Here is a 13,536-nt window from a genome sequence, read left to right as displayed (position 1 = left end):
TGGTATTGTGCACTTTTTCCCAATTTTGCAGTGAATATTTGTCATGATTAAGCAGTTTTGTTAGATAAAATTTCTAGCATAAGTGTAATTCGGCTAGTAGATTGTTGGAAGAAGTGTTCAGTAGATAAAAAGAAAAGAAACATGTCTTTACTTCGTGAAGACAAAATGGCGGCGGGAAAAAAAAATAGAGGGTTGCTGTAGGAGAGTTGGTCGCCAAAAAAACGCCAAGTTACCATAATGTAAAGATCAACCAAAGTTTTTTTTAGTAAAAAATTGTATTCCGCTCTGACTTTTACAACTGATATGCAGCTCATCAGCAGCCAAACAGTAAAGCGACTGAAGTCTGGTAAGCCAAGCAGATGGGCTAGTTGCATGATTGTTTTCATGGTATTCTCAATATGTAACATGGATTCAAATCAGTTACCCTCAGAAAGACCTTGAAGGCAGCCTTTTTCTTACGCAGATATCTCTCCCATGCTGTACCATAAGTTAAACAAACCATACCCAACTGATGTATGCTGCTAAAAATTTTATTTAAATAAAGACCATATGTAATAACATAAAAGTTGCGAATATGTTCAAAGTTAGATCATTTTAAACACATACATTAATATGAATTAAATCAATTGCATATATATATTACATGAATATTTTAAATGTCAATTTTATCATTAATTATTATTAATATATTTACGGACAACATTTATTTTTTCATTTTATTGTTCAGTTTATTTTCTTATTTTAATTCCACTTTTAAATTTTTACACCATAATTTTATTAAACAAGTCTTCTCAAATTAAGTCACAATTTCACTTGGTCAAATCTGACAGGGTAGTTTACAGATGCAACATAAAAACTGTCAAATATCAGTCACTAAGGATGTATGGATCATGCCATCTGTTTTGTTTATTTCATGCTTATGACTAATATAAGAAGACTTACCTGAAACATCACCAAATGTTATGTCACAAGCAGCGACACTGAGATGTTTATTCACATATAACTGAGAAGTACAGCCCCAATTAGCATTGTAATTGTTAACGAAAGTATCCTAGCTTTTAAAAAGCTTTGTTGCAAGTAATGTGAAATTAATTAATTTATCATTTTAAGAATAAAAAGGGTTTGCATATGTATTTAATTCAATATGCAAAGCATGTGAGGGCTAGCTGAAAAAAGCATGCTTAGTTCATTCATCAGGATTTCAGCCAAGCTTGAACTACCAGCGTTCAGCCATCTTAACTGCTATAGGGAATACTTAATCTGTTCTTTTTTTTTGAAGTGTTTAGTCATGGTATTTATTCATTACATGTAATTTTTATAATTCATATAGAATACTAATATTTCTATTATGTCTTTTTTCATTTTTGAGTGTTTTGCTTGATATTCTCAAAACTATTATTTGAGATACTAATGATTAAAATCACAGCTTTAAATCTAAAAATTACAATAGCCCTTATGGTGAATCTTCGGATTATGATAACTTGGAGATTTTTTGGCGACCAACCCTACTACAGCAACCTGCTAGTTTTTTTTTGGATGCCATTTTGTTTTCACGAAGTAAAGGCATTTTTTTTTCTCAACATTTTTTCCAACAATCTGCTAGCCCAATTACGCTTATGCTAGAACCTTTATGGAACAAAAGTGCTTAATCATGACGAAGATTAGGTGCGAAATCGGGAGAAAGTGCAGAATCGCCCACTGTTTGCCGCGTTTTTAAGAATTAAACATCCACATCAACATATTTTCACTTACAAAAACATCCCAGAATTGCACAAAAATGGCATTGCGCACACTCTTGACTTTATCCATGTACACATCGACCTATTTTCACTTAAAAAGTCAAAGAAAATTTACAAAAAGTCCAATTCTTACTCTTCTAAAAAGCGCCAAACAAATAAGTGGACGATTCTGCACTTAGCAGCGAAATTGTTTCTAAGTGCTTATTAGCTAAAATCCGGAATGGAATTTTCCGGAAAATGTCACGTCTCGTGATCTCTCATTTCTCTGAGACAAAATAGTCTGTGATTCAAACTGTGTACTTCTCAGATTATTGCTAAAGTCCTAGCTAGTAATCTTTATCGCCTTACCAAAATGTCGCCAAACTACCTGTTACCATATTCCAAAGATTAGCTAAACTGATTTTATAGACATGCAATATTTCTACCAAAAAAGTAAAGCCATTAAAAAATTAATCATTTAAGGGGTTTTCATCCGCAGAGAACCCGTTGGCGCCGTTCCATTTTTACTCGCCAAGCTCGCGCTTCTTCGACGATCCGTAAACGTGATACTTTGTAAACGTGATTTTTAGTGCATGTAAATTCTAGTTAGCAGACTAAACAATATATTAAGTATGTGGTAGTAAAAATTCACAGATAATAAGCATGTAGATGTAAAACTAACAGGTTAAACGTGATATACGGAAATAAATTGGTATTAAATTTAAACAGAAATTAATTATTAAATTATTAACAGAAATTAAATATTAAATTATTAACAGAAATTAATATATTAAGCACAAGACAATATATAAGCAATTATAACGGAAATAAAAATTCATTTTAAAAATATAAATTAGTATTAATGTACTGAAATTGACAGTAAGCAATAATAAAAATAAAAGCATTACTTAATTATTTAAAATGCACATTTTTGCGGAGTACGAAAACGAATTATTTGAGCGTTTCGAAACCTCATGGTTCTGCGTGCGTACAGCTGTTAATAATTAAGAACACAACGTGAACAGCCGTGTTACAAATTAGCATTCACCCCTCCCGCTTTATTTTCTTCCTTTCATCCAGAACCGGGATCTATCTACGAAAATATTTCTATCTATTCGTTGTTAAAAAATTAAGAAAAAAAAGTAATAAATAAAAGAAGAATAATAGAAATCTGCAAATGCGAAGAACCACAGTGATAACAAAACAAAATGGACGCAAGATGAATGGTTGCAACAAGCGAATAAGTTGAATCCGCTGGGTTACCAGATTTTAACTATTATCGCCAAATTTGGCAATGTTTATATTCACCGGGTTCTCTCCGGAAGTGCTTCCCATTTAAGAATACCTGCATCAGGTTTTTCTACAAAATCTCACAATAAAATAAATATATGCAAGTGTAATGTGAGTAAATAAAATAAGTCTTAACTGTCAATTAATAAAAGTATATAAAATCTTATACTTATTTATTAACATTAATTAAAATTTACTATTTCAAATCATGAATCAAATATAGCATCAAGCCAAATTATAGTATTTCAATCAAGAACGATAAAATTAAAACTACATTTATAAAATCATGATGCAAAGATGTAGAAAAATAAGTTCTAGCTGACAAAAGTCTTAAAAACACTTTTTACTTAAAAAAATCAATATTTTGAGACAAAATAAAGCATTTACAATAGTTATAAAAGCTAAAAAATTATATACTTCATAAAAAGAATAATTTTCAAAATGATGTTTAACACCTTGCTATGAAAGATAAAAAATTTTTAATCAAAATATGTAAAAGTTCTAACAAGTTATATTATGGAGCTGTTTTCTTTGGTACAGTTTCAGGATATTCATAATCCTTATATAACTTTTCTACCATATTTTTCGCATAGCGTAAACGTGAAGCTAACAGTTGAGAGCAGCCATATTTAGCAATGAGTTTGAAAGTATAAACAGTAAAATTTTTGTGCTCATCAATGAAAGACACTGCACCCATGAGTGGACACAAAATTATTTTTGTGTGATCTCTGAAGAAATTCGCTTGAAAAGTGCCATTTGTCAGATGAAAAACTATGGCAGACTTTGTTCTAAACCAAGCTCGAAGATGGGGTACATTAGCCATATCGTCATCTTGCAGTTTCGCATTTTCACCAGCTTTCACTAAATTTTCAGTCATATAGCCATTGAAATACTTCAAAAGTGTAACCTTTTTATTCATATCTTCAGGATATTTTGTTATGGTGAAAAATTGTTCTTCATCATTTCTGTCAATATATTGCAAATTTTCACAATTACCTAAAAGTATAAGATGAGTAAGATCATTAAAAAGTACACCTATGCTATTGTCACTGAGCTGGTAACCGAGTCCATATTTATCAGTATAATCCACCCATTTGCTTATCCATATAAAAGGTACAGCAGATGGGTCTTGAGCATCTTCAGACTGACCAGTATAAATCAGTTCAGGGTTACATTTCACTACAGATTCAAGCATTTTATACAAATCACTTAGGTGAAAATCTTTGGGCATTGTTGTTTCAGGCATACACAAATCATCAAAATTAGGTTTTGCTACTGGCATCTCATCAGATGGGTTAATTTTCATATTGCGTATAGCTGCAGTAAGCTCGGGAATGGATACCGGTTTATTCCCAGTTTCCGTCAAAGGCTTTCGATCAAAAACTGAAGATTTCTCACACATGGATATATTATTCGCTGCCCTAGGTTGCATTGTGAGGCAAGAAGCAGGCAACCTAGATGGAATATAACCTGATGTGAGAAAGTCATCCATCAAAATTTCATTTACATTTGGCCGATGCTGAGGATCTAAATGTAATAATTTTTGGATAAGCTGTTTTGCACTGTGATCTAGTCTAGATGGAAGATAATACTCACATTTCTTAATTTTTGCATATGTATTTTTCAGTGCTTTTGTTTCAAATGGAGGCGAACCTATAAGCAAAGTATACATAATGCAACCAAGTGACCATACATCAACTTCAAAACTATGTCCTTTCTTCATAAGGATTTCAGGAGCAATATAGTTTGGTGTTCCACAAACTGTTAATTTTCTCTCACCATCAAAGGCGATGCGAGTTGCAAGACCAAAATCTCCAACCTTTATTTCCATGTTATCATTAATAAACAGATTACCGAGTTTTAAATCTCTGTGAATCACTTTATTATCGTGCATATATTGACAAGCTAACACTATTTGCCGCATAAAATAACGAACTTCTGGTATTGTTAGAGTTTTCCTCCTCTTACACATTTCCATCAATGAGCGTTTTCGGCAGAGTTCCAAAACGATATACATGTTACTTTCGTCTTCGAAATAACTGTGCAGAGCCACAATATACATATGAGATAGAGATTTGTGTATTGCAATTTCTTGACACATTTTATCTCTGTGATGAGGCTTCACCAACATACTTTTCGACACAACTTTGCCAGCAAATACTTCACCTGTTTTGGTATTTTTAAATTCATAACATCTTGCAAAGCCTCCCTTGCCCAAAAAATTTCCACGGCGATATGTTGTGTTCGATTTGGAATCGATTATAATAGGCTTAAGTTCCTCGTACTTTTGTCTAGTACTCATGACGACTAAATAAAAAAGATTAAATCATTTAAAATACATCTGGCAAAAAAGAGACTGGATTCACTGCACTTCAGAATAAAATATTCAATGAGCATCTACACAAAGAAACGTTGACAAACTCCTTCGAATTTGCCACCAACGAACAGTTACGTTTTAACGTTAACGGTTACAGTGATGCAGCAGGTAAACTTTTTGAGCAAATTCACTTCTGTGCTTAAATGCCTATGAAACCGGATATAAAAAATGTAAATAGCACTTCCCAAACCTAGAAACATATTTTTTCCTATCATTAAGGTAATTCATATAAGTATACCGCTTCCATTAAATTCGGGAGGACACACTTAACGCTCGTTTACACTTGGAGAGTAGGCAACATTTTGGATAATGATCTGATCCTCCCGACTTATGCGCACCTCAGTTTGCGCATCATATGACGTTTTCAGATACCTAGATATTTGTCTACAATTTGCAACTTCGTGCGTTTTGAGCTTGCTGTGTGAGTGAAGAATCTTTCAATAAGGCCAAATAGTTGGGAGTATTCTGAGCGATTGCTTCAGAATATATAACGCCAATTTAAATGAGCTGGATGATGATACTCATGATCATTAAGACAATAAATCTGAAATTCACAGTTCCGCTTTGATTACGAGTGGTAACATGTTTCAGAAAACTGTAATTTCAAAATCTTTCAACTGTTCTATTCGCAAAAAAGTGTTTTTCAAATGCCAACAATTTATAGCATCATTTGGAAAACATAACAAATTCCGGCACAGCTTTAGCATTAGTCCATCTTAGCGAGAAATTTGTTTGGCGACATTTTGGAGCGATAAATGTAAAATTATGATAACCTTGGTAACTGTAAATACTGAGCTGAGAAACATGCCACCATTTCTGTTCACGTGACTTTAACGAATTTGGTAGGTATCACAGCTTTGATGGCAGGAGGGATAAATTGCATGTTTTTCTTAAAGTTACGTTTGTGTTAGGAAAGCACAACATTTAAAATATCTTTAAAAAAGCTAAAATTTGATAGTTAAAACTGATGCTTTTAATATTACATCACATGAGTCTTGACATTTTTTTCATATGTCAACTTTGCATATTATTATAAACTCCACCCCCCAAGAAAAAATAACACATTTTCAGTAGCATGAGGTAAACTCTTTGTGTTTCCTTTGCTAAGGAGATCAAAATTACTGTGGTTTAAAAATATGTTTTTGCCACATATTAGAACTATAGGGATGTGTAATTGCATGAATTCATAGGTTCAAACTAGGACCAAAATTATTGCTTTTATAACATTTTTATAATTTGACTGACTATAAAAAATATAATGTTGCTTAGATTATGGAATATATTGCTTATAATATACAGTTCTCAAATTTTGTAAATCTTACAACCTAATAGCTGTATATGAATAACCTTCACTGAGTATTATTACTTTTATTAATAGTATGTTGACATAACAGTCGACTCTTTATTTTAAATTTTATGCCAATTTTCTACATTACTTAAACATTTTATCTAACAGAAATCTGAATTTTTTGTAATAAAAACTCTATAATAAAAGTAAGAGTACAATGTAAATTTATATATAAAAATTTGACTACATGGCAAGCACTTAGATACTGATTTCAATGTCTTTAAATGTTATTATTATAAAGCTTAGATATATTCTTGTTAAGTTAAGATATACTTTTATTCTCTTATAAAGTTTAGATGTACAGAACAGAAGGCACACTTTGTGCTTACAACTCAGTCAACCACTTGTGGCAAGATAACTTATGATAACAATTAAGTTCAAATGTAAAATTTAAATTCAAATAAATCAACCATATTTTTTGACCTATAGATGCAACACTTCTTCACTTAAGAAGATTTAGAATTAAGAAATAAGAAAATAAGAGAGAATTATGAATAGAAAATACACTCATGTCCATAAATTAAGGATAATGCAAAATCAAGCAAAGAAAGAGTTAGAAGCAAAACAAATTTGACTTATTTGTAAAGCTTATTTATTAAACAAAAGGTAAAGAGCAAAAAAAGATGCTATATGTTTGATATTATTAAAAAAAAATAGTGATTTTTTCTCCCTGGGGCAAATTACAAAAAAAAAAAAAAAAAAAAAAAAAAACCTATTTACAAAAAAACAATATTACATGGTTGGTATGATTGTTAATACATTGTATGCCTCCCAGACCATGCAATACAGTCCGTACAACGCCTAGGCAAGCTGAGTATCAAATTATCGATATGATCTTGTGGGATATTACACCACTCAAAAAGCAATGCTCTCCGAAGTTCCGGTAGACATGTAGGAGGAGGTTGACGGGCTGCAAATCGTCGGCCAAGCATGTCCTACACGTGCTCTACTGGATTCAAGTCCGGTGAGAATGCTGGCCAGTCCATACGGGTGATATCCTCCGATTGAAGGCAGTCGCTTACGATGTTTGCAGGGTGAGGACGGGCGTTGTCATCGATAAACACAAATTGTGCGCCCACGGTGCCCAAAACAAACGTATGTGTTGTTCCAGAATGATGTCCCGATATATTTGGCTTGTCATGGTTCCAATTTGAACATGCAGGTCAGTTCTGGAACCCAGAATAATTCCACCCCAAACAAGCACTCCTGCACCACCGTAACGGTGTCGTTCAATGATGTTTTCTTTGTGGTAACGGGTACCTGGAGCTTTCCATATGAAAGTCCGGTGAGAATCCGACTGCAAGCTAAACCTGGACTCGTCAGAAATAATCACACAAGCCCTTCTGTTGCGGTGTCCACAATGCATGCTCTCTACTCCAGGCTAACCGCAGGCGACAGTGAGTTGCAGTAAGTGGAACACAACTGACAGGTCTACGAGCATATAGACCAATCTGCCTTGAAATTGTGGTACCAGTGGCTGAAGAGAGCTGACGAGACAGGTCTGAGGCTGTGCTCCGCCAGTTTCTTTTGGCAGTAACTGCCAGCCGATAATTCTACCACGTAAAAAATCATCGAAATGCGTCCTTTGGGTCATAACTATTCGGTTATTGCACTGAAATGCTTATAAAGCGCCTGCGAACAATTTTACTTCTTTGCCTGTATTCCTTATATATCACTCTCTCACACTCTCGTCATTGTGTCGTACCATCAGCGTCATCTGGTTACTTCCTGAAATTTGCATATGATTCTTGAAGATGTGTGTAGTGATTTTACAGGTGATATATTTATTTTAGAGTTCGATTTCCGCGTGACTCCGAATTATCCTTAATTTATGGACATGAGTGTAAATATATATGCTGGCTAGCAGAAGAAGGATGCCTTCATAAAGTACTTTTTAAGAGAAACTGGCTCAGATTCACATTACATGTACAAAAAACCACAAAACTCCCATATAGCCAGCCTGAACTACCACTGTTCAGTGGCTTATCACTCCAACACTAGTGGATTCCAATGACTGTTCGAATTTTTCACAGAAATCATCATTTATGATGATTGTTGTATTATTACCGTTGGTACAAAATTTACTCATTATGATAATTTAATTTTAGCTTTTAAATTATAAACATAAATTACTTGTAATAAATTTAGGGATTAAAAAATACACACTTCTTAATATTTTTACCATTTACAAAATTTAATCATAAAAAGTATTTCTAACGTTGCTACAAAATTGCTCATTATAATTTAATTTGATTTCCTTTACTTTGAAATATTTTTTTTTAATTTTCTTTTAATAACAGAATCTAAGAAATTAAAGTAACATATACTACTAGTTTGAAATGCATTTATGAACCTCTTGTAAATTTCATTATTCATAACATAAAAATTAACCTTTTGTAAATTTAAAATATTAGCTAAGTACTAATATAATATAAATATTAACTACTTAAAGTATTAATGTTTGTACATTAATATTATATTTTGTAATTTAAAATATTAACCTTTTGTAAATTTCATTACTCATAACATAATCACTGCCATAAATTCATGTACGGTAGTGTTTCAAGAATTTATCATAGCAGTACTAGAAATGTTGAAAATTAGAGAAAGACTGTTTATTCTGATCAAGAGCTTAATTTTTAGGATTGTTATTTAGTATAGATCGGGTTTTGTTGACAATCTGCCATTTTTTTCTGATCTTCAAAGCCATCATACATTGGCGACCGAAGTTTGTCGCCAAATCAAAAAATCGCCAAAAGGACCAATACTAAAGCTGTTCCCAAATCCCAATACAGAGCATATTTCTACTGCTGAAATATATAATTCCAGTTCATATCATGCACTTTATGAAGTCGTCAATGGTAATTCGATTTCAGATATTTTTCCTTCAAAATCCAGTATAATTTAAAAAAACTTTTAACTGCCCTGATCGCAAAAATATGTTTCTGAAATAACAGCAATCTAAAATGTCACTGCATGAAATCAGTGGCGTAAATAAGGGTATGCAAGGAATGCTGTCGCATAGGGGCTCGAAGGCTTAGGGGGCCCTTAAATGTCCTGCTGAACTACATTTACATGTTTAAACTTAAAAGATGGATTCCATTACATATATATAGAAGCTTTTAATTCATTTGCCCTTGATGAGTTCGGAATTAGAATTTCAATAAAAGAAGATTAATTATTATTTTTATATTTTTATCTTGTATTTTTTTTCCCTTTTCATTTTTATTTTTAGAATTTGTACTACTATGAATTCTTATTTTAATTTTGATAAGTTTTCATTTTGTGTTAAACCCCTTTTATTTGATTGTTAATATTAATATAGTTGAGGAATAGCCTTGATTTGACTCCAATTTACTTTTAACTTTAGAATCTTTAAGTATATGTAGATAATAGAATTCATTTTCTTTTAAGTTTTTAAGGGCCTCCTACCTATATGGTGCAGTAACGCAATTCTCTGTATGAAGCAGATAGGAGGCCCTTGGAAGCACCTGAAACAGCTAAATTCAAGTGTTTGCAAAAGTTAAAATTCCAGCATTCGACTATGAAATAATAACTTCATGACCTACCCCAGTTTAGGGATAGCAGTGAGCGGAAAATAGGAAAAGTTTCTTTGTATTCCTTAGTCTCAAACCTGAAAATTATTAAAGGCGACCCCCTAAAGGAAAGGTTTCTCCATTTGCTATCTCAAATCAAAAAGTGGTGGAAGTGGAAATTAATTGTAACTATTTATTATAAAGTACTTAATTTATATATTAATTTGTTTCTGTATAATTCACATTATGATCGAATAATCAGTAGACATATTTTCTAAGTATAAATCAAAGAAGTAACTAGGCAGGATTCTGGTACTTTGAAATAAACTTTGCTAGTTAAGAGAAATCGTGGTATATTATTTGCTGTTCATAATTTTCATAATATGTCATTCCGGTAGCATTTAATTTTGTTCATATATTGAATCTCTTTACTAGCTTTTCCATTAAACGCAAGCTCAAAAATCAGTCCTAATATTCAATTTGAAATTGAATTTATTAATGTGAATGATTCTTAGAATTTAATATAACATGTATTTTGTTGGTTCGCTATAAACGGCATATAACTTTTAAAATTGTTGCCACCAAATAACCTCACCCTGTATTATTTTTAAAGAAATTAAATAAGGAAGAAATTTAATGTTTGAATGTATAGTTCTCACAATGTAAAAAACGATGGTACTTGCAACCTGTGCAGTCGCACCAAGGGGCAAGGTAAGGGACAGAAACATTTTGGATTTAGAAGCACTATTGACATTAGAAAATGGCAAAGTTAAAGGCGGATCGATTTTTTTTTCTCTCTTTTTTACACTAATAAGCTGGAGGGGGGGAGGAATGATTCGTAAGTATTAATTGCTAACTCCAGAATACATGCTTTTCTTTCTTAAGGACACAAAATCATTGACGTAAGTTGAGCAGTTGTGTCATGAAAGGACTTTGCCCCACCCCCATGTCGAAATGCCGTTCTAGTCCAGGAAATGCAAAGAATTTATGGCACCACATTTGGAGAGCAGAGATTTCCCGTTCGGCTTAGGGATCTTTGAATGAATTCAAGGTCCGAAAAAAAGGGGGGGAAGTTTTACGACAGGCTACGAACATACAGATACTCAAACATCAAGCAGCCAAATATTTCAGTTAATTTCCGGCGTAAATAAATTTAATGAAAAAATTTCATTAAATTTATCGAAATTCATTACTTTTACACTCATGGGGGTAGGAAATGGAATGGATGAATATTTTTACTTTAAATAATGAGTAAATAAATATTTATCCAATTTTTCATTTCAAAATATTCTCACATTTGCAGATAAAATGCAGGTTAGGAATTCTTTAAAACCCCTAATCGAGAATTAAATCTGAAAACGCAAAACTCGTTTAAGGATTTACTTGATTTGCTTTAGAAAAGAGAAGAGCTATAGTGTTTCTTAACCTGTAAATTACACATCTATCAAAAATTCACACTTCTCTGTAACAAATATAATTCTGAAGACATTAAATTTGTTTTGAAAGTAATATATTAATCTCTCTTCTTTTGAAAAAAATATAATAAATTACAATGTTTTTAACAATGACTTTTGACTGTATTCTCTTTTATTTTGGCATCACTGCATAACTTTTCTAAGACTTAAATAGCTTCCGTTAATATATGTTCCCATACATTATATTTATTTTTTATGTTTTTGTCATTAATAAATTAATGATTAAGATAAAAATATTGACACTGCTTAATTTATAAGCAATGTAAAGACTGGAAATCTGAGGTCATTAATTTCCTAGACATAAATAGCTTTCTAAGACGCAAATAAAACATAACAATAATCATAAATATTAATGCTCCTAAAATATATCCGCTTTTCCTAACTGATTTTTGCTTTCTGATCCACTTGGGGTACAACAAACCTATTTTCATAAATTTGCGCATTTCTCTACGAAGTATGCGAAACTTGTTTCATACAATTTTATTTTAACTAATTATGAAGAAAATGTATGTGTACTACTTTTAGAATCCATGTGACAGAATGTGAGTAGTACTCATCTTCAAATATACGTTAGTATCAGTAAGCTTAACTCTAAATTATTAAACATTTCTGGGACCTTGAAACTTGGAAGGGAATCGTCATATTTTGCTACAGTGGGTATTTAAATTTAGATAAAGCCTCGTACCATAAGTATTTTGTGTTTAATTTTAAAATTTCCATTTTGTATTACACAATCATTTTCAAAGCTCTTTGGATACATATCAATAAAATTTGTTTCTACCTGTTTATGATTTCATCGTAAATTTGTGAGAAATTTCCTAAAAATATTTGAATATCCATAATTTTTACTGTTAAATATTTAATAATTATACATTAACTGAAATGCATTTATAGTACAGAGGAAATGTAGAAAGATATTGCAGGTGATGTAATATGTATCATTGGAATATGACAATAATAATACAGTCAAAAGTCGTTAATTCGGACACCCATAATCCGGAATGATTATGGGTGTCCTCAAAGCTAAAAACCTCAAAGCTAAAAACTTTCTGCACATGCGCCGCATTGGCACATGCGCACAGGCGTTTTACGCGTGTGCGTAAGACCTTGACTACTGCGCATATGCGTGTGCGCAACTGCAGAATACATTTTCGCCTGCGCGTTTAATGTATAATGGACGGTGTAAGCTAAAATTATCTAATAATCTATTTCAGTTAATGTTAATGATTGCATTGTTCCTTAATCTTCGAATTGGATCCCGCTTATTATTTTTTGCAGACTGTAAGAGCAATTTTATAAAAGTAAACTTGAACTTTCGATTATGTCAAATAGAATTTCCGATGCTGGAGCTCCCAAAGGGTCTACAAAACGAAAGTATGTTTCGATGTCCATCAAACAAAAAGTGGAATTGCTGAAAAAAATGGATAAAGACATGAAGAAGGTGACAGAGAGGTTAGTGAAAACGAAAAAATTTCGATTGACAAGTTAGTCGGTATTCTCGGCACAGCAATTATGGGACTTGAACAGCGGAACTTTGTAACTGAACAAGAAATTATGTCTGTTTATATAGAATTAAAGAGAAAGTATTATCACAGAAAACGAAGCAACTTAAACAACTTACTTTGAAAGAAATGTTTAATAAAGTAAACAAATAAATATTAAGTTTTTTTTTTTTTTGTAAATTTTGATACCCTTTATAACATAATTGTTCTTTATTTCATAAATTACGGTTTCATATTTTTAATTTTAGAATTTCTGCATGCCATCTTACGAGATTTAAACTGATGATCTA

At 32.0% G+C, this 13,536-nt stretch overlaps 1 protein-coding gene and 1 pseudogene across 1 annotated transcript in view; both read right to left on the bottom strand.

Moving 5' to 3' along the window:
• The window catches only part of LOC118202582 (4-hydroxy-2-oxoglutarate aldolase, mitochondrial-like), a 79,140-nt gene that overhangs the window by 51,527 nt on the left and 14,077 nt on the right, over positions 1-13,536 (bottom strand). The window lies entirely within an intron of this gene.
• Positions 3,337-5,685, bottom strand: LOC118183940 (serine/threonine-protein kinase PLK1 pseudogene; annotated as a pseudogene).

Source organism: Stegodyphus dumicola, chromosome 1 (assembly GCF_044657685.1).
Source record: "Stegodyphus dumicola isolate Sdum_Otavi_A_Nest chromosome 1, ASM4465768v1".
In the NCBI taxonomy this organism is placed as follows: Eukaryota; Metazoa; Arthropoda; class Arachnida; order Araneae; family Eresidae; genus Stegodyphus; species Stegodyphus dumicola.
This window is presented reverse-complemented; position numbering and strand designations above follow the sequence as displayed.